Raw genomic sequence first — 18,131 nt, 5'->3', positions numbered from 1 at the left:
CAAACAGGCTCACTGGGAATCCAGACTCAGCACCTGCAAGCCACTGCCTGTGAAAAACCCACAGCCACATGGGGCCCAGGCTCCTTCCAGCCAGCTTGACTTACTCTGCTCATGACCCTCAACCTACAGGAACTTCAAATGCGCCAATAGAAAGGGAGGCTTTTCACCTGGCATGAGGGATTTTACTATTCAAAAGGAAGGACAAAGGGAGGGAGGAAAGACCTGTTATCGCCTCAGAAAAATGGGCCTGATGACAAGACCCTGCACCACGAATACCCCAGAAGCCTGGGCAGCCCCTTGCTTACTCAGGCAATTTGAGACCAGACCACACAAAACACCGGAAGGAAGCCTGTGCTTAAGACAAGGGATAGCCATGTAACTAATAAGCATTTATTAGTCCTGTGCATAGATATGCAAAATACCCATCACACAAGGAGACTTCAAACTCTAATTTTAGGATTTTATTCCTGTCTGAAAAATATAACCTCTGTTTTCTGGAATTTTCCTCATTCTGTTCTGGCATCTCTTAGTTGGTCAATCTGCCCACATCCCTTTGGTCACCTCCCATTAGAACAGGTCCCCCTCCACCCCGCGCCCCGCCCCCCAGGGCCATTGCCTCCTCCGGCACAGGGCTGGTCCCAAGTCACTGTCTGTCATACAAGCATCCATCTGACCTGACCCCTCATTTCTTGTCCCCCACCCTGTTCCCTGCTTATGGTCTTTCCTGACCCTTGTACCTGATGCTCAGGATGGCTTCTCTGGCTCTTAACACTGTCTTCTGCTTTCTCCTTGATTTAAACCCAGCTCTTTGATGAAGCCTGTCTAAGCCCCTCCAGGAGCCCCTTACCCAGGACAGGTCCCCACCACGCCAGCCCTGGTTCCTCCAGCTGAGCAGACCAAGACAGTTCTGGAAATTTTGCATTTGGAAGTCAAGGAGAAAATCTTATTTTGCATCAACACTTATTGTAAATAACACCTGTAAAAACTGGTGGATTTCTTGTCTGATCCTTTCTCAATGATGCAGCATGGTATGTATCTCAGGGTCCTCATTCCAAACATCAGTGAAGGTTGCACAGAGCTACAGTTCATCCAGTAAGATGGTTCATCCACTAATAGGACCAGACACTGGAATCCTTGGCTTGAGTCACCTCTCTTGTCATTTGATGTTTTCTGATAAGAGACAAGTGCTGTAAAAATAAATAAGCAACAGCATTCCAGTTGTTGCAAGTTCTGGGGAGCAGGGGGCTTTTAGACTTCCTACGCCATAACCATCCAAATGGATCCCAAAATTTACGTAGCTCCTGGAAAGTGTCACAATTATCTTGGCAAGTAAATCACTCTGCCCAGAAGTATCCACAAAATCCATTTTTTTAACGTCTTTATTGGAGTACAATTGCTTTACAATGGTGTGTTAGTTTCTGCTTTATAACAAAGTGAATCAGCTATACGTATACATATATCCCCATATCTCCACCCTCTTGCATATCCCTCCCACCCTCTCTCTCCCACCCCTCTAGGTTGTCACAAAGCATGGAGCTGATCTCCCTGCTGCTACCCACTAGCTATCTATTTTACATTTGGTAGTATATATAAGTCCATGCCACTCTCTTACTTCATCTCAGCTTCCCCTTTCCCCTCCCTGTGTCCTCAAGTCCATTCTCTACGTCTGTGTCTTTATGCCTGTCCTGCCCCTAGGTTCCTTAGAACCAGTATTTTTTTTTTTTTGATTCCATATGTATGTGTTAGCCTACAGTATTTTTCTCTTTCTGACTTACTTCACTCTGTATGACAGACTCTAGGTCCACCCACCTCACTACAAATAGCTCAATTTCGTTTCTTTTTATGGCTGAGTGATATTCCATTGTATATATGTGCCACATCTTCTTTATCCATTCATCTGTCGAGGGACACTTAGGTTGCTTCCATGTCCTGGCTATTGTAATTAGAGCTGCAATGAACATTGTGGTACATGAGTCTTTTTGAGTTATGGTTTTCTCAGGGTATATGCCCAGTAGTGGGATTGCTGGGTCATATGGTAGTTCTGTTTTTAGTTTTTTAAGGAACCTCCATACTGTTCTCCATAGTGGCTGTATCAATTTACATTCCCACCAACAGTGCACAAAATCCATTTTAAAGCCTCTGCTTTCAGGTTATCTGAAGACCCTGTATGGAGAGACCTAGCATAGGTTGTAGTGAACAGATGGTGTAGGTTCCAAGAAAGTCATGACATGTGCTCAGTTTTGGCCAGAGTGGCTCATGGTTATACTGCGGTCAGTGCCAGCTGAGACCCACCCAGGACCCTGCATGGCCTGCCCAACGACCTCCAGAACTTTTGGGAAGGTGGTGACAGCATGGGAGCGTGACTGAGGGAAGATTCAGGGATGTGTCCCACCCTTGGTCTCTGAAATAGGTGCGACTCGTTGGCTCAGTTAGAACTGGTGAATTCCCCAAATCCAAATGTCAGAGTGGTGATTTCTTGCAGAGAGTGGATGGCAGCCCTGGATATTTTGGGAACGAACCGTATCATCTTCCCTCATCTCTTCTGGGAGAGCAGCCTACTTCTACACATCTGCTCCCAGGAGATCAGTCTCCAAAAAGCCCCACCTTGAGTGCAGGTTACAGGGTCAAAAGATGCTGCTGCTTTGGCTGCCAGCTGGGGTGATGTAGGCAGAGAAGCTGGGATGCGGAGGCATGCTATCCTGACCTACAACTGCTTCCCTTGCAGCCTGTAGACACTGCGAAAGCAATTTTGAAAATCTGAGACATCTTGATGTATCTGTTCATCTTAAGCTTATTTTAATAACTATAATTTTATTTATTTTTTAAAGCATTTATACCCTTTAAAAATTTTATTTATTTACTTATTGTATTTTATTTGGCTGCGCTGGGTCTTAGTTGCGGCACACAGGATCATCGTTGCCACATGCAGGATCTTTGTTGCAGCATGAGGGATCTTTAGTTGCATCATGCGGGATCTTTTAGTTGCAGCATGCTAACTCTTAGTTGCGTCACGTGGGATCTAGTTCCCTGACCAGGGATCAAACCTGGGCCCCCTGCATTGTGAGCGCAGAGTCTTAGCCACTGGGCTACCAGGGAAGTCCCTAATAACTATAATTTTAGATGGTCATCTTTTATCCTGATCTTGAGTCTTACATCTTACATTTAATTTTTAAGCTTCATAATGAATATTAATGAACTAATTTACTTAGGGATTCACCTAGAGTCTATTCCTTTATGTATGGCTTTCATCACAGTGATCTCAAACACTTCTAGGAAGATTACCCACATAAATAGTGCCCCCAGCATTTATGCTGGGAAATACTTGATTGCTTTCTGCTTATTGTTAATTCAGGAAACCCGTTCATTCTCAAAATATAAACTCTTGCAATTGAATCAAATGACTCAGCTCTCCCGCTCCAGCCACGCTGCCTGGCCTTTCCTCACAGCTCCAGACAGGGGTCCAGTTGTCCTGAGCACACCCCCGCTCACCTGTCCTGTTGTACGAAACTAAACGTGTTCCCTTCTTTCCCAGAGTCTCCCTATTTACTCCCACCAGTTAGACTGTGCAAATATTCCTGTGTCCTTCAGGGATCCCAAATCACACTGGACCCATGAACCAACCCCCAAAATCACACATGATATGTGGTCCATGTGTGCATATTTTTTGGGGGATCACACCCACGGCTTTCATTATATTCTCAAAGGGCCCATGACCGTCTCATCCAAAAGGATGGAAATGGTCTCTCACTGTCATCGATACTGTCCTACGGTATACTTGCAACAGTAAAACAGCCTCCTGGCTGGTCCCCCCGCCTCCAGGGTCCTTCCAGTCCATTCTGTGCACTGACACCACCTCACTGATCATCAGTGGAACACAAGGTTTACCTGCTTTAATTCTCTCCCATTCCCCAAGTCCACAGGAGCCTGAGAGCGGTGCCACCACACCTGTTTTATTCCTAATTAATTGCTTTGCTACCTAGAACACCTCCCCTGCCTCTCTCCGCACACCCATTCAACCTCCACACTTCAAGGCCCAGCCAAAGGCACGTCCCAGCCGAAGACCAGCCTAGAGGTGGAGTTTGGTTTCAGATGACAGGATACCTGAGAGGGGATGTGGGCCTGGAGGTTTACAGAGCTGGAAAGGTCTGCATGGAGTTGAAAATCTTGAAAAAGGACGAGCTCTCCAAGGTTTCAACCTTGACAATGAAAGAGCTCTCCAAGGTAACTAAAAGCAAAAACAGTCAAATGTTTATTCTCAATTTCTACAGCACTTAGGTGCCCGGCCCAGGGCTCCACAAAGAGCTCACTTGAATACTTACCGAACAAATGTGGAATGTTACATTCAAAACGAAACATAATCTGATGGGGGAATGGGAGTTTCATAAGGTTAAAATTTGCCTGCAAAATATTTTGAACAAAGTACTTTGCAAAAATTAGGTGAATTATTTCCCTAGTCTTTGCCTCAAAAATTGTAATTTATAAAAGCACTGGAGTTGAAAGTGGTTTAAAGCGGCAAATGAAAAGTCAAATGACATCCTTAATAGGTGCATATTAAATATACATATTTCTATTAACATTTTTCATGGATGTGATGATAAAGTAAATCTACAGTGGAGAGAAAGAAAATACACTTTGCATTAATAATTTGTAAATCACTATCTCAGGGATTTGCTTAATTACTGTTACCTATGCAACTAACCCCGGGCATAATTATTTAGGAAAGAATTCATGTCTTCCTTGCGACACATTCTAAACCAATATTGTTGGTCTCTAAGGAGAAACTGTGTCCGCAGTTAAGTTAGGTGTTTAATATCATGAGTCAATATTAATATTAAACTAGAGCTGAAGAGAGAACAAAAAACAGGGGCTGGTGCACAGCCACAGAACCATGCTACAACTGCAGGCAAATGTGAGTTGCCAAATTAGGTGTTATTGAAATGGAAGACCAAGCAGGAAGCTGGTGGATCGGCAGGCGGGGCCCGTCCCTCATAGCGCGCTCACCAATATAACATTCCCCCAGTGCTTCATCTTCATTTGCAGAGGATAATGGATAGGATCAGGGCTGCGAGAGTTTGGTCAGTTGCACAAGACCCAGCCTCTAGGCACAGAGCTACCACGGAGCCTGGCTTCTACCAGACCATCTACTCTCTACCAACTCAACAGCAGTTTATAAATTCCCCCCAGGGCTTAACAATGCCCTTTGGACCTCCACGCACAGGAGCCCTTTAAAAGCCGTCATCCCCATAGCTGGCTGCCCATAGCATCCCACCAGTGTTCAGACCACACAGCCCAACTGTGCCCCAAATCTAGAGAATTTCCAAGTCAGAGCCCTCAACAATAACTGCTCCTCTGCACATGTGACGAAACAGAGGCCTGGAAGATCTAAGAACTGGGCCCGAACCCTGATCTTCTTCCAGTCCGGAGGAGGTTCTGCTGTATCCCAGTTCTGCCAGCTGTTATGACATAGGGGATGCCAACCGAAGTACAGCTGGCTTTTCAGAAGTGATATTGCAGTCCTTCAGGAATCCTGAGTGCCTGGACCTTTGAGTGTTATTGGAAAAGCATTGTTCCAATTTACTGGAAATTTTCCTTTTACAAATTGACCTCCTGCCCTTGCTAAACCGTTCCCCTTCTTTTCCTCTGGAAACGGTCTACCTGGACACCCCTTGCCATTGTTACCCGGCTGTGGGCACAGGGATTCCTGTCTACTAGGCTCCCTTGTAAATGTAGTGAGCACTGGCAAAGAATGGGAGGAAAAGGCCGGAGCATCAGAGGTTTTTTGATGCAGCTGTTCTAGAGCAAGACCCACGGTGCAGAAAACCAAACTCTGACAGCAGGTGTTTGCAGCAAAATAAGGGTTTATTTGCAGGGTGCCAAGCAAGGGAGTGGGAGATCAGTCTCAGATCCACTCCATCTTGGTCTTTGAGTTAGGGCTGTTTTAAACGGGAAGAACAATGAAACTGGGATTAATCATTTTGTGACATTTCTGTGACATTTCTTAACTGTCGTTTCGCGAGTCAGGATGCCTCTGGTTTATGATTCTCTGGCCAGATGGTCCAAGCCTCAGGGATCTGTGAGCTCATCTTGCTCTGAGTCTTTATGTTAACGATGACCTCCATAATAGCAATTTTACTGTATTAACAATGTTACCGAGAACAGCCATCTTTGTCATCTGACTGTTTGATTCGTGTTCAGTTAGCACAGGATTGAGGTCAGAGGAGACAAGAAAGAGACCAAGGTTTTGAATAGAGAGATTAATCATAAACTCTGCAAGGGAACTCGGTTTTAGAGGCACTCAGTTTCACAGTCAGTGGCCAAGTCCTTGACCTGAAAGCTGCCTCGGGTGCCCGTGTCTTCATGAAGGGCTTTGCCTGGCTCAGAAAAGCCTTGCAGCTGATAAACTTTGTGAAGTCCCTGTCCTGCCTGTTTCCACCAAGTAAAGCACGCTCAGCCCTTTCCCCTTCCCTCACTGGTTTAGGCAGATGGCCCAGTCCGTCACAACCAAAGCGGAGAAATGGTCTGAGCTGACTCATTGAAGAACAGTAATTCCTTCCAGAGAAGATTCGCCATTCGCTTAGACACTGGAACGATTATTTGCTGGCGGACAGCTGTAATTACTTTTTGCTGCAGGTAGGCAACTGTTCCAGAAGTCAAACTAATAGAATTACTGGTTTCTGAACGGCTTTTGGAACAAGTAATTTTCAACAAGTCAGCACAGCATGTTCAGTGAACTTTCCACCCAGGACAAATCCCTGCCTCTGTGACTCCGCACTGCAGGCAAGATGTGGGTTCTTCGATGGGGCACTTTGGAACTGTAGGGGCATTTTTCTTCCAGGACCCTTCGTTTGAAAATGGGACTTGAGCAAATCGTGCTTGGAGATATTTCATGAGCTTGCACCAAATCACTCTTCTAATTTTTAATTACTCTGGGAGTTGGCATTAAATTGTATCAACCAACTAACCAACCTTTCTAGCAATAGCAGGGTAAATCACTTTCCCAGTCATGGTATCCCATGGTAACTTCTCCCTCCATGCTACCCATTTCTGAAGAGAAGTTAAGGGAAAAATAAATCCAGAGGGCCTTTTAGTCAAGGTTCCTAACAAGATTACCAACTACTGTAGACTGTAGATAATGATTTTGCAACTAGATTCTCTATTTGATAAGAAAAAGCCCTTTTGAATGCTTGTCAACATTGGACCCTATCAGCTGATTTGATGTCTAACAGATTTTAAAAAGCACATCCATGGTCTGTTGGGACAACAGTTCCTTTTACTGAGAAGTCTTTGAGGTATTTTTTGCTGTTGTTGTTGTTGTTATGATTACTAAACATTCCCGCCTCCTGCTTTGCCATCCACTAATTAGCTGAGCTCTGTTTTTGAGTGGGCTGGGCCATAACTGTTCTCTTTGTGCCCATGAGTTGGCTTGTCCTGTTACCTGTCCAGGGGAAGGAGCAAACGCAAAACTGTATGACTTGGGAGAAGACTGGGCCTACCTTAACTCTAGTATCATAAGAAGAGACAGGTCTGCTTTTAAGCAGATTGAGAACACTGAGTTGTTGAGAATCAAGAGAGGATGGACTATATAGACTATTGATCCGGAGACTGTGTATGGTGAGAACATTTAAGACTTACCCGCTTAGTAACCTTCAAATATACAATACAGTATTGTAAACTATAATCACCATGCTGCACAACAGATCCCTAGAACTCATTCATGTTATGACTAGAAGTTTCTACCCTTTGACCAATATCTCATCACCACCCAACACCCCAGTTCCTGGCAGCCACCAATCTACTCTCTATTTCCATGGCTTTGGGTTTTCTAGATTCCACATATAAGTGAGATCATATAGTATTTGTCTTTCTCTGTGGAGACTATTTTTCAGACTTTTTGACATATGGTCAATGCATAGAGACCTGTTAATGGAATTTATTTCAAGCAATTGGTGTTATCAGTCTGCTTTATTGATATGCAAATTCATTAGAGTCTGGGATCCCCAGAGAAGGAACTGTAACCCCACAGCAAACTTCCTTTGCAGCCCTTAGAAATCAAAAAACCTTCATTCATTGTTAGGAAAGTTGAAAGTATGCTAGATAGCTGTCTTCAAAAGCCTGAAAAATGCTTAGCTGAAAATCATTAAGTAGGTTTAAGAAACTGTTTACTGTTTAGTACTACACAACATTTAGTATTACCACAACCTTTGCAAGTCATTCTGATGGGGGCACTGAAGTCACCCTCAACTGCAGGATCCCAGCTCTAAAACATCAGGAGGGTAGAGTCTGCAAATTGAGAGCATATGAGTCAGAGCAAAAGTTTGGAATCAGACAGAACTGGGCTCAAATCCCACGCTACCACTTCCTACCCATGTCTTCTACAATCCTGTCTGCCTTGCAACGGGGGTGATGAGATAATGTATGTGAAGCACTTAGTGCTGTGCCTGGCACATAGTAAATGCTCAACAAACAGTGATCAATACATTAATTATGCTGATGAATCATGCTTCCTTTAAAAGACATACACCAATAACATTTCAAAGGGCGTACCCTTTGCTAGCCAAACCTCCTTTACGGAAGATCTAACATTCTGGGTGTTGAGGAAGATTCTAAGGTACCCATGAGACCCATACTATCACAAAAGGTCAGTGTGGTCACTTATCACAAAGTGTGGTCAGTGGGCCACTGCCCCAGAATCACCAATAGTGCCTGTTTATAAAACTGGTTTCTGGGCCCCCTAGAAGGCAGGCTGCATTGGTCAGGATTGGCCAGGCTATGCTGCAGTAAGAGACACACCCTAGAAGCTTGGCGATTTCACCTTGAAAGGTTTATTTCTCACTCACGCAAAGTCCGCTGTGGCTCTGAGCGTCCTCCAGGGCATCTCATTTTCAGCAGGGGCTCGGGGACGCAGGCTGTTTCTCTCTGGTGGCTCCACTGTGGAGATAAAGCCTCTTGCTGTTGACGTGGCAGGTGAAGAAGACCACCAAAGTGACTCCTGGCACATCTACTCACAGTCTGCTGGCCAGAACCTGTCACGTGATCCCGTTTACTTCCAGGAGCTGAGAAAAATGGCGAGGAGGGTGGATATCTGAAATGTCTCTCTCTGCCTCACTCACTGAATCATTCTCTGGGGTTAGGATCTAGGAATCTACATTTTCAAACTCCCCAGATGATACAATTCAAAGTTAGCCATCACAGGGCTGTGATTATCTACTGCTGGCAATGTTCCTTTTTGGGATAAATAATTTGAAATAATGGAAATGAGAGAGTGGCTCTGTCAACATAATAATTAAACTGGGAGTCTAAGAGTCTAAAACATTAGGCTCTTTTCTAGCTGTTATGTTAAGTGTAGCTCTTAGGTACAGATGCCTCTGAAATCTATTTCTGGTCCAGACTCTCCACTGCCTTCAGACTGATATATACTCAGCCAGGGTGTCACAAATCTCAAACTGTTTGTTCATCTCTACCAAACCGGTCCCTGTGTCGTGTCCTGGGACAGTACCAACACCCACCCTCTCGGGCAGCTTCCAAGGCTTCGTGACTTGGGAGTCTTCCTTGGCTTTTCCCTTTTTTTAACCCCTCAAAGCCAGGCATCAAGACTGTGTTTCTGTCTCTTCACCGCATAGTGCGTCTGTTCCCATCTCTCTTCCTCCACTGCCGTTCCCTTAGTCCAGGGTCCCATCATCACCTGCCCTGGTCCAGCTCCTCTCTCCTCTTTCTCCCAAATTGCTGCCAGGGTGATGAACTCCCCTTCACGATAAGCATTTCCTCATTTCTTCCCAGCAAGACTCCTCTCCTCAGCCTTCTCTGAGCTTACTCTTTTCCCCTTCACTGTTCCCCAGCATACTTCTCTCACACAGCTATAATTTGAACTCACCTGTATCTGCTACACTGCAAGCACCCTGAGGACAGACAGCAAGTTTGCCTCTCTCAGGATGGGATCCTCATGGTCTGACACCACACTCAGCACATAGTAGGTATGAAGGGAGAGACCAGTGAGGGTGGGGAGCTGCATGGTGCCTGGCACCCGGTGGGTGCTATACAAAATTTGTTGAGAAGAGGATATCCAACCATCTTCCTCTGCTTAGTTATCCTGTCCTGCAGCTATGATCAAAGATGAGAAAAAGAGGTGGAGCGAGTCAGCATGTTCAGGGTGTCTGAGTAATATTGTTTTGCAAGCAGAGCAGCATTTTAATTTGCAGAAAAACAATTCTGAGTAAAACCAAGTGAATTAAAAATAAATTGCATGAGTGAACTAATTCCCAGTTCAAGGAGGGCTAACAACTGAAAGTGATATCATTTTTCTTAATTCACAATAGAATCCATAAATATTTGGGGGAGTTAAAATAGTAGTGTTAATATTTGTTATATTCCTGAACATCTACAACAGTATTTATCCACACGTAGTAAAAAGTGAGCCAGAAATATACTCAGAATGTATTTCTAGGAGCATGTTTGTGAGCCATTTACATACTATACAATGGGTCTCATGTCTTAAATCATAATACAATTTTGTTACAAAAGTTTTCTTATCTCTAGGTCTGCTCTTTCATATTTTTAAGGCAAGACTTGGCACCTCTACTCACTAAAGATTTCCAAAAAATGACCCTCAAATAGGAGACTCTACAAAAGAGGGTAATGTTCTAATATGTAGATATAAAGAGATAAAGAGAGATTAATGAATTAGAAATAGTACTTGGAAAATAATGAATTCTTTTTTATATTTTAATTAAAAAATTTTTTTTGATGTGGACCATTTTTAAAGTCTTTATTGAATCTGTTACAATATTGCTTCTGTTTTATGTTTTGTTTTTTGGGCCATGAGGCATGTGGGATCTTATCTCCCTGAGCAGGGATTGAACCTGCACCCCCTGCCTTGGAAGGTGAAGTCTTAACTACTGGGCCACCAGGGAAGTCCCAACAAGAAATTCTTTTAAAATAATTTTTAATAATATGTGTGTGACAAAGCGAGAGAGAGGCATGGACATATATACACTACCAAACGTAAGGTAGATAGCTAGTGGGAAGCAGCCGCATAGCACAGGGATATCAGCTCGCTGCTTTGCGACTGCCTGGAGGGGTGGGATAGGGAGGGTGGGACGGAGGAAGATGCAAGAGGGAAGAGATATGGGAACATATGTATATGTATAACTGATTCACTTTGTTATAAAGCAGAAACTAACACACCATTGTAAAGCATTATACCCCAATAAAGATGTTAAAAAAAATATGTAAACTATTTGGAAACTAGAGACAATCAAAAATAATAAAACAAAAATCGGTCATAATTCCTCCCAAAGCAGATAGTTACTAAATTTTTTGATTTATCTGAAATTTCATATGATGTATGGTGTACGGGAGAAATCACACTTTATTTTTTTCCTGAATACAAGTTAGCCAGTTATCTCAACTTATATCATTGGGTAAAGCCTTAGAGGAAGTTAATTTCCACTTAAGCAAACCAAGATTGCACCTGTGTTGGCGGCACTTCCTGAGATCCTCTGCTTTTGCCACAGTTCTAAACTTTCTTGGTTCTCTGACTGAAGGGAATATACCAGCAGCGGTGGCCATGTTGCCCACTCAGACCCCAGCCCCGACATTGTCTCCTTCTCTGGGAAGCCAGGAGGACTAGTCAAACCAGAACAGGGAGTTCCAGGGCGGCACCAGCTGAGGGAACAAGTGGAGGCAGAAAGGGTGTCACAGACATTTTCCAAAAGTCTGAATGCATATGCCCAGGATACCACCTCTTTGAATCTAACTTAAAGAAATACTTTCACACATGGACAAAAATGCAAAGGAAGCACTGACCACTGCAGCATTATCAGTTATCAGCAAAAACATCAATAGGAAGTTGGTTACATAATGATAAATCTATATTATGGAATACTTTGCAGTGATTAAAAAGAATAAGGGGGGAGGGAGAGAAGGGAAAGAGAACGACTGCAAAAACATATTAAATGAAAAACCAAGTCATAGAATAATATGTATGATTTGATCTTGTTAACGTAAAACGAACCCTCATAAATGTGTATAATGTATATATGATATATAAAATGTAATATATACAAAATATGTATTTATACATATATAAAAATATATAAAATAAATAAACATATATATACATATATAATATATAGTATATATTTAGAGTATTTAGGTATATGTAACGAGAAAATGTTTTGAAAAGATGCAAATTCCACTAAAGAAATCACAAATGGAATTGACAGGGGGAGTGCTGGAAAAGAGAGATGGCAGAGATGCTGTTTTACATTTTGCTCTAAGTACTTCTGTATTTTTAAAAAATCTTTTACAATGAGAAATGCAGGAAATGCTTATTCAATATTTTCAAAAGACAAAAATAAACATATAAGAAAGGAAGACTTTCATGGAAACCCTAAGCCCATTTATGCCAGCATGAACCAGCATGTTCCCGACTTGCCCGACAGTGGGGTTCAGTCTTTATCAGCAGGTGCAGCTGAAGGCCAGCCCACAAATTCCTACCCATGACTCGAAGCTTAATCTGGGAAATGCAGAATGGAATACAGGAGAACAGGAAACACAGGAGTCCCAGGAACGCTTATACTAAGGACCAGTTAAACCCAGAATTTTAAAAAGTAAAAGGAGGGCTTCCCTGGTGGCGCAGTGGTTGAGAGTCTGCCTGCCGATGCAGGGGACACGGGTTCGTGCCCCAGTCCGGGAAATTCCCACGTGCCGCGGAGCGGCTGGGCCTGTGAGCCATGGCCGCTGAGCCTGCGCGTCCGGAGCCTGTGCTCCGCAACGGGAGAGGCCACAACAGTGAGAGGCCTGCGTACCGCAAAAAAAAAAAAAAAAAAAAAAGTAAAAGGAGCCAGAAATGATGACTACAACAAAAAGAATCATCACCCCCACGGAGAGGGCCAGGCCGATTTTGTTCTGGGCTGGACTTGATTAGACCATGGCATGAAAAAAATGAAATAATTTTTTTTTTACTGTCTCAGAAGAAAAATACAGAAGGTGTGTCTTGAAGTGACCGAAAATCACAAAGTTTTATTTTTTAAAGTGGAAATGATTCTCTCTTTTGCCACCTGGTGTATCTTACCAAACTGATTTACTAAAGGCTTGACCTTTGGGTCGTCTTATGTTTATAGCAGGTGCCAGATTAGATTCCATTAAACTGGAATAAAAAGCACCTGCCCCAGCCTGCAGCATCAGCCCAGTCCGAGGGCCGTCTGAGAGAGCAGGGGCATGGGGAAGCCTCAGGGAGGGAAGACGGTGGGCTCCCCTACCTGTCAGGTGTCCTAAGGAGAGCACTCCAAGGGACCCTGCTCCTCAGACGCTGATTTCTATTAATGAAGGAAGTACTCAGGAGAAGGGAGGGGAGCATAGACGTAGTGGATTATGAGGAAAACACCACTGCCACCACCACCTTCTTTTATAGGTCTGGTCCCAGAAAATGTCACCTTATTTCCCAATTCCCACCCTACCCTTGCCCAGGGGTGAGAAGGGGTGAGAAGAGGGGAAAAATGATTTGCTTTGATACTTGAAATGTATTAAAACCTGCAGACACTGACAGTCTGCTCCTCTTCCATGCAGCAGCGTGGGGCAGTGATGAACCTAAGGAGAGAGATCCTGACAGCTGAGAACACTCACAGGTTAAGTGGTTCTGTGCAATGCCACACCCCTGCTGGTATCCCCCAAAGGACGAAATCCCAGAGTACTGTTAAGTGAGACAGTCTCTTTTATCTAAGGCCACTTTTTCTATTCCGTCCTCTCTTGCTGCATGCTTTCAATTACCCTTCTCTTGCTCAATTATTTAATCTTTACCCCTCAACTGCAACTTTTCAGCATGCGGAAGGCCTTCCCATTTAAAGAAAAATAACCACATTCTCTTGTTATGGACTAAATTTTGTTCTCCCCAAATCCATTTGTTGAAGCCCTAAGCCCCCAATGTGATGGCATTTGGAGACAGAGCCTTTGGGAAGTGATTACATTTAGATGAGGTCATGAGGTTGGGGCCCTCATGATGGGATTACTGCCCTTATACTCAGAGGAACCAGAGAGCTTGCATGCTCTCTCTCATTCTCTCTCACTTTCACTTCCCACCATGTGAGGACACAGCAATGAGGCAACCACTGCAAGCCAGGAAGAGAGTTCTCTCCAGAAAGCAGCCATGCTGGCGCCTTGATCTTAGACTTTCAGCCTTCACAACTGTGAGAAAATAAAAGTCTGTTGTTGAAGCCACCCAGTCTATGGCACTTCGTTACAGCAGCCCGAGCTAAGACGGTCCTACACTCTGCTTCCAGGAACTACTTCTTCCACCATTTCACAGCCAGATTTCTGGAAAGTGTCAGTGTTTATAAAGCCTGTCTTCATTGCCCTTCTCCCACTCATCACACCCCTCCAGTCTGGCTTCCTCCATTTCACTAGCCCAAAGAATCTTTCTGTTAAGTTACCAATCACTTCCATATTGCTACATCCAGTGGACAGTTTTTGCCTCTCTCAGGTGTATTTGACCACTCCCTCTTCCCCTGGCTTCTATGAAGCCACACTCTCCTAGTTTTCCTCTTCTGTCTCTGGCTGCTCTGCCTTAATCTCTTTTGTGGGCCTATTTTCTGCTATTGCCCTAGGCCCTCTTCTCTTCTCCCTGTAGACACTCTCTCAGCCGGGGTGCACACCTTCAATTATCACTTACATGCCAGTGATTCTAATTTTCATCTTCAGCTGGGACCTTCCCTCTAGGCCCCAGATCTACAAATGCTGATCTGACGATTCTAAGAGGAGCACCCCAGGACCAGCATGTCCAAAGTAAACTCACAAGTTTGCCCATAACATGGTTCATTCATGCATTTAGACAAATGAGTCCGAAATCTAGGAATGAATCATTCTTGACCATTCCCGCCTCCATCTTACATCCAATTTATCATCAAGGCTCACTTATTTTGCTTTCTGTGACCAATTCCCTTTATGTCCCTTCCTCTCTCACCTGCTCTATTGCAGTAGCTTCCTAAATGGTATACCTGCATCTATTCTTGCTGTCACCAGCCCATGTGATATTTTTCAAAGTGCAAATCTGATCACATCTTATTCCTGCTGAAATCTTCCAATAAAGTTTCATTGCTCTTACATTATGACCAAAGTCCCTAATGCAGGCCTAACCACGCATCTTTACTTCCGTTCCAGCTTCCTCTCACACCACACAACCCCTCACTTTCTACTCCACAGAGGCCATGTTTCCTCCCGCCAAAGGACCATGTCATGTACTGTTTCCCCTGCATAGAACACTCTTCTACTCCTCTTCTTCTTGTCCTGTTATGGGTTGAATTGTGGCCCCCAAAAAGATATGTTGAAGCTCCAACCCCTAGTACCTCAGAAGGTGATCTTATTTGAAGACAGGGTCTTTACAGAAGTAATCAAGTTAAACAAAATGAGGTCATTAGGGTGGGTCCTAATCTAATACGACTGATGTTCTTACTACAAAGGGGACATCTGGGCACAGAGACCAACATGTACAGAGGGAAGGAAATATAAAGACACAAAGGGAGAAGGCAGTTATATGCCTTGGGAGGTACATCTACAAGCCAAAGAACACCTGGGGTTGCCAGCACACACCAGAAGCTAGATAAGACAAGGAAGGAGTCTCTCCTAGAACCATCAGAGAGAGCACGGCCCTGCTGACACCTTGATTGCGGACTTCTAGCCTCCAGGACCACGAAATAATACATTTCCGATGCTTTAAGCAACCCAATTTTTGGTACTTTATTATGGCAATCCTAGGAGGCCAATACATCCTATCAATCCTTCTGTCTCATTAACTCCCATTCAGTTCAATGAGACTTTCTCAGGGAGTATGTCCTGGACCTCCTGGCTAGGGCCCCTATTAGATATACACAGCACTCTGTTCTCCCCTTCATAGCACTTACCACAGTTACAACTTGACATGTATTTATATGATTATTTGACAGAATCTCTCATTAGACTATAAAGTCCACTGCAGTAGGGACTGTGCCTTTCTTTAGTTTATTGTGCTACTCCCTGTGCCTAGCCTAGTACATCACACATACTGAAGCTCTATAAATATTTGTTGAATAAATGAATGAGAGAAAGAGATAAGAGGGGCATGCTGGAGATGGAACTAGAGGCTAAGACCTTAAAAGAAGACAGGCTGGGAGACAGTTTAACATGATAATAATTTCCAGAAGGGCCTCGAAATACCTCTGCTGTCAGCTGGTGCTATCATTCCATAGAAGAAAGGTTTGAAATGCACATATCCCTGAGAGAGATAAGACATTAACCTAAATTTGCATTAGCATATTAATAACATCCTTCCCAGAAAGTAAGCTCGAGGAGAAGGTGTGTCATGGAGAACACTAAATCAAGACTCTGAATGTCTGAAGATGGAGGCTGTGACTTGATGATGGGAACCAGGGTGAATGGTGTAAAAAAATAACCTTTCTTACGTCACAGTTTTGTTAAGGGTCAGCTTACCATTGGCCAGAAGCAAACTGCCAGATTACTACTTACCAAGCGTCGACGAGACCCCTTCCCAGAGAACTTTAACACAGCGCTTCACTGACACTTGGCAGCCAGGGAACCACTTCCTCTTCAACTAGATGATGCTGGGGGACAGTGAGAGGACGGGTATCCGGGACCCACCCAACCCACCATGCCCTCGAGTTCTGATCACAAGGTTCTTCTGCTGGAATTAAAATGGAAAAATCTTCACCATTGATCAACATCCAGATCCCACAAGGTACAGGCCACCACACACAGCCGGTTCACAAAGGACAGTCAGCTTTTCGGGGAGATCAAACTTTAGAACCCAATAATGACAGGAAATGATCCTCACATTTTATTAAAAAGGATTTGCTGAAGATCAGCAGAAATAGAAGAGAAAGTTGTTGTGTTTTTTTTGTGGTACGCGGGCCTCTCACTGTTGTGGCCTCTCCCGTTGCGGAGCACAGGCTCAGCGACCATGGTTCACGGACCCAGCCGCTCCGCGGCATGTGGGATCTTCCCGGACCGGGACACTGAACCCGCGTCCCCTGCGTCGGCAGGTGGATTCTCAACCACTGCGCCACCAGGGAAGCCCCGATAGTTGCTTTTATAAAACGTTTTTAGAGCTACAGGAGTTCATTTTTTTTTTTTTATTCTCTACTGTCAACATGCCTTCAATGGCAGCAAAAAGGGAAACAGATTTTTCTTCATTGCCCCAACTCAGGATATATTTCCAGAATAATGATTAAACACCCCTCAAAATGCCTCCCATTCATACTCTCTGAAATTGTTAATGTTAGTTTTATAAAGGATTAGTCTAAAGTTTACTGAAATCTTAGACTTTTAGAGTTAAAAGGGATCTTTGAGTATATCTGATCCAACCTCCCTCCAGTGAAAAAATATATTCTACAAAATTTCCAACAGTGACCTCAACTTATGCTTGAGTTTTCATGGGAACAATGATCTATTTTACTTCTTTTCTAGCCAAATTATTCCATTACTAAGCAATTCTACTTAAGCTTTTTTTTTTAACATCTTTATTGGTACTTAAGCTTTTTTTAATATATCTTATTACATGGAACTCTATAAAACCAGCTGGCTCCATTTAAATTTTACGCTGGTACCTTATTCTTCCAAAAGTAATTGCCTAAAAAATTACTTAATTGAATATTTAAGTGAAAGGCACAAAATTGGCAATGATTTTATTTTTGCACTTATGACCTCTGGAATATTCCTGTGGCAGGTGTAAAATTAAGCTAAATTTTGAAATCTAACACAAGTTTCAACATGTACATTACACATTTGCAGTCTTTCCCCAAAAAGAGCTTTAAGCATTAGAGTGTTTTCAATCTTTACCTTTTTTAGTGAAACTTGAACTTCACAAAACAGTCATTTGTGAGGTATCTTTCCTACAGTGACTCATTTTTGTGAACAATTTCATTTCTATAAAATATATTGTTGGCACGTGGTATAGTCATTTAATTTTATAATGACAGTATATTTTAAGAGTAAAAGCAAATATAGATGATTTAGAAATTCTGAAACATAAATTGAGCAACTGGAAGTAAAAACCAAAAGCTTTCTCAAATATGTTTTAAATAAACCATTAGAGTCAGAGTAAAAAGAAAACTTTTAACTTTGAGTAGAATTTTAGAACATTTTAA

General features: G+C 43.3%; 1 long non-coding RNA gene and 1 other non-coding gene across 6 annotated transcripts in view; both read right to left on the bottom strand.

Moving 5' to 3' along the window:
* Window positions 1-739: 739 nt before the first annotated feature.
* LOC132529448 (uncharacterized) overlaps window positions 740-18,131 on the bottom strand; it is a 28,479-nt gene continuing 11,087 nt past the window's right edge. For 2 of the 5 annotated variants that reach the window (XR_009543472.1, XR_009543466.1), the window contains exons 2-4: window positions 9,872-10,098; window positions 8,838-9,053; window positions 740-1,187 (exon numbers count right to left, since the gene is read on the bottom strand). This is a non-coding gene — a long non-coding RNA (uncharacterized LOC132529448). Of the gene's footprint in view, window positions 1,188-5,866; window positions 5,934-8,219; window positions 8,281-8,837; window positions 9,054-9,871; window positions 10,099-11,467; window positions 11,716-18,131 lie in introns of those variants that run through there. The other 3 variants (XR_009543468.1, XR_009543469.1, XR_009543473.1) reach the window with 3 other exon arrangements.
* Window positions 3,024-3,096, bottom strand: TRNAV-CAC (transfer RNA valine (anticodon CAC)). Its single transcript has one exon. It is a non-coding gene; the product is annotated as a tRNA-Val (tRNA).

The sequence above is a fragment of the Lagenorhynchus albirostris genome, chromosome 1, assembly GCF_949774975.1.
Source record: "Lagenorhynchus albirostris chromosome 1, mLagAlb1.1, whole genome shotgun sequence".
Lineage (NCBI taxonomy): Eukaryota > Metazoa > Chordata > Mammalia > Artiodactyla > Delphinidae > Lagenorhynchus > Lagenorhynchus albirostris.
This window is presented reverse-complemented; position numbering and strand designations above follow the sequence as displayed.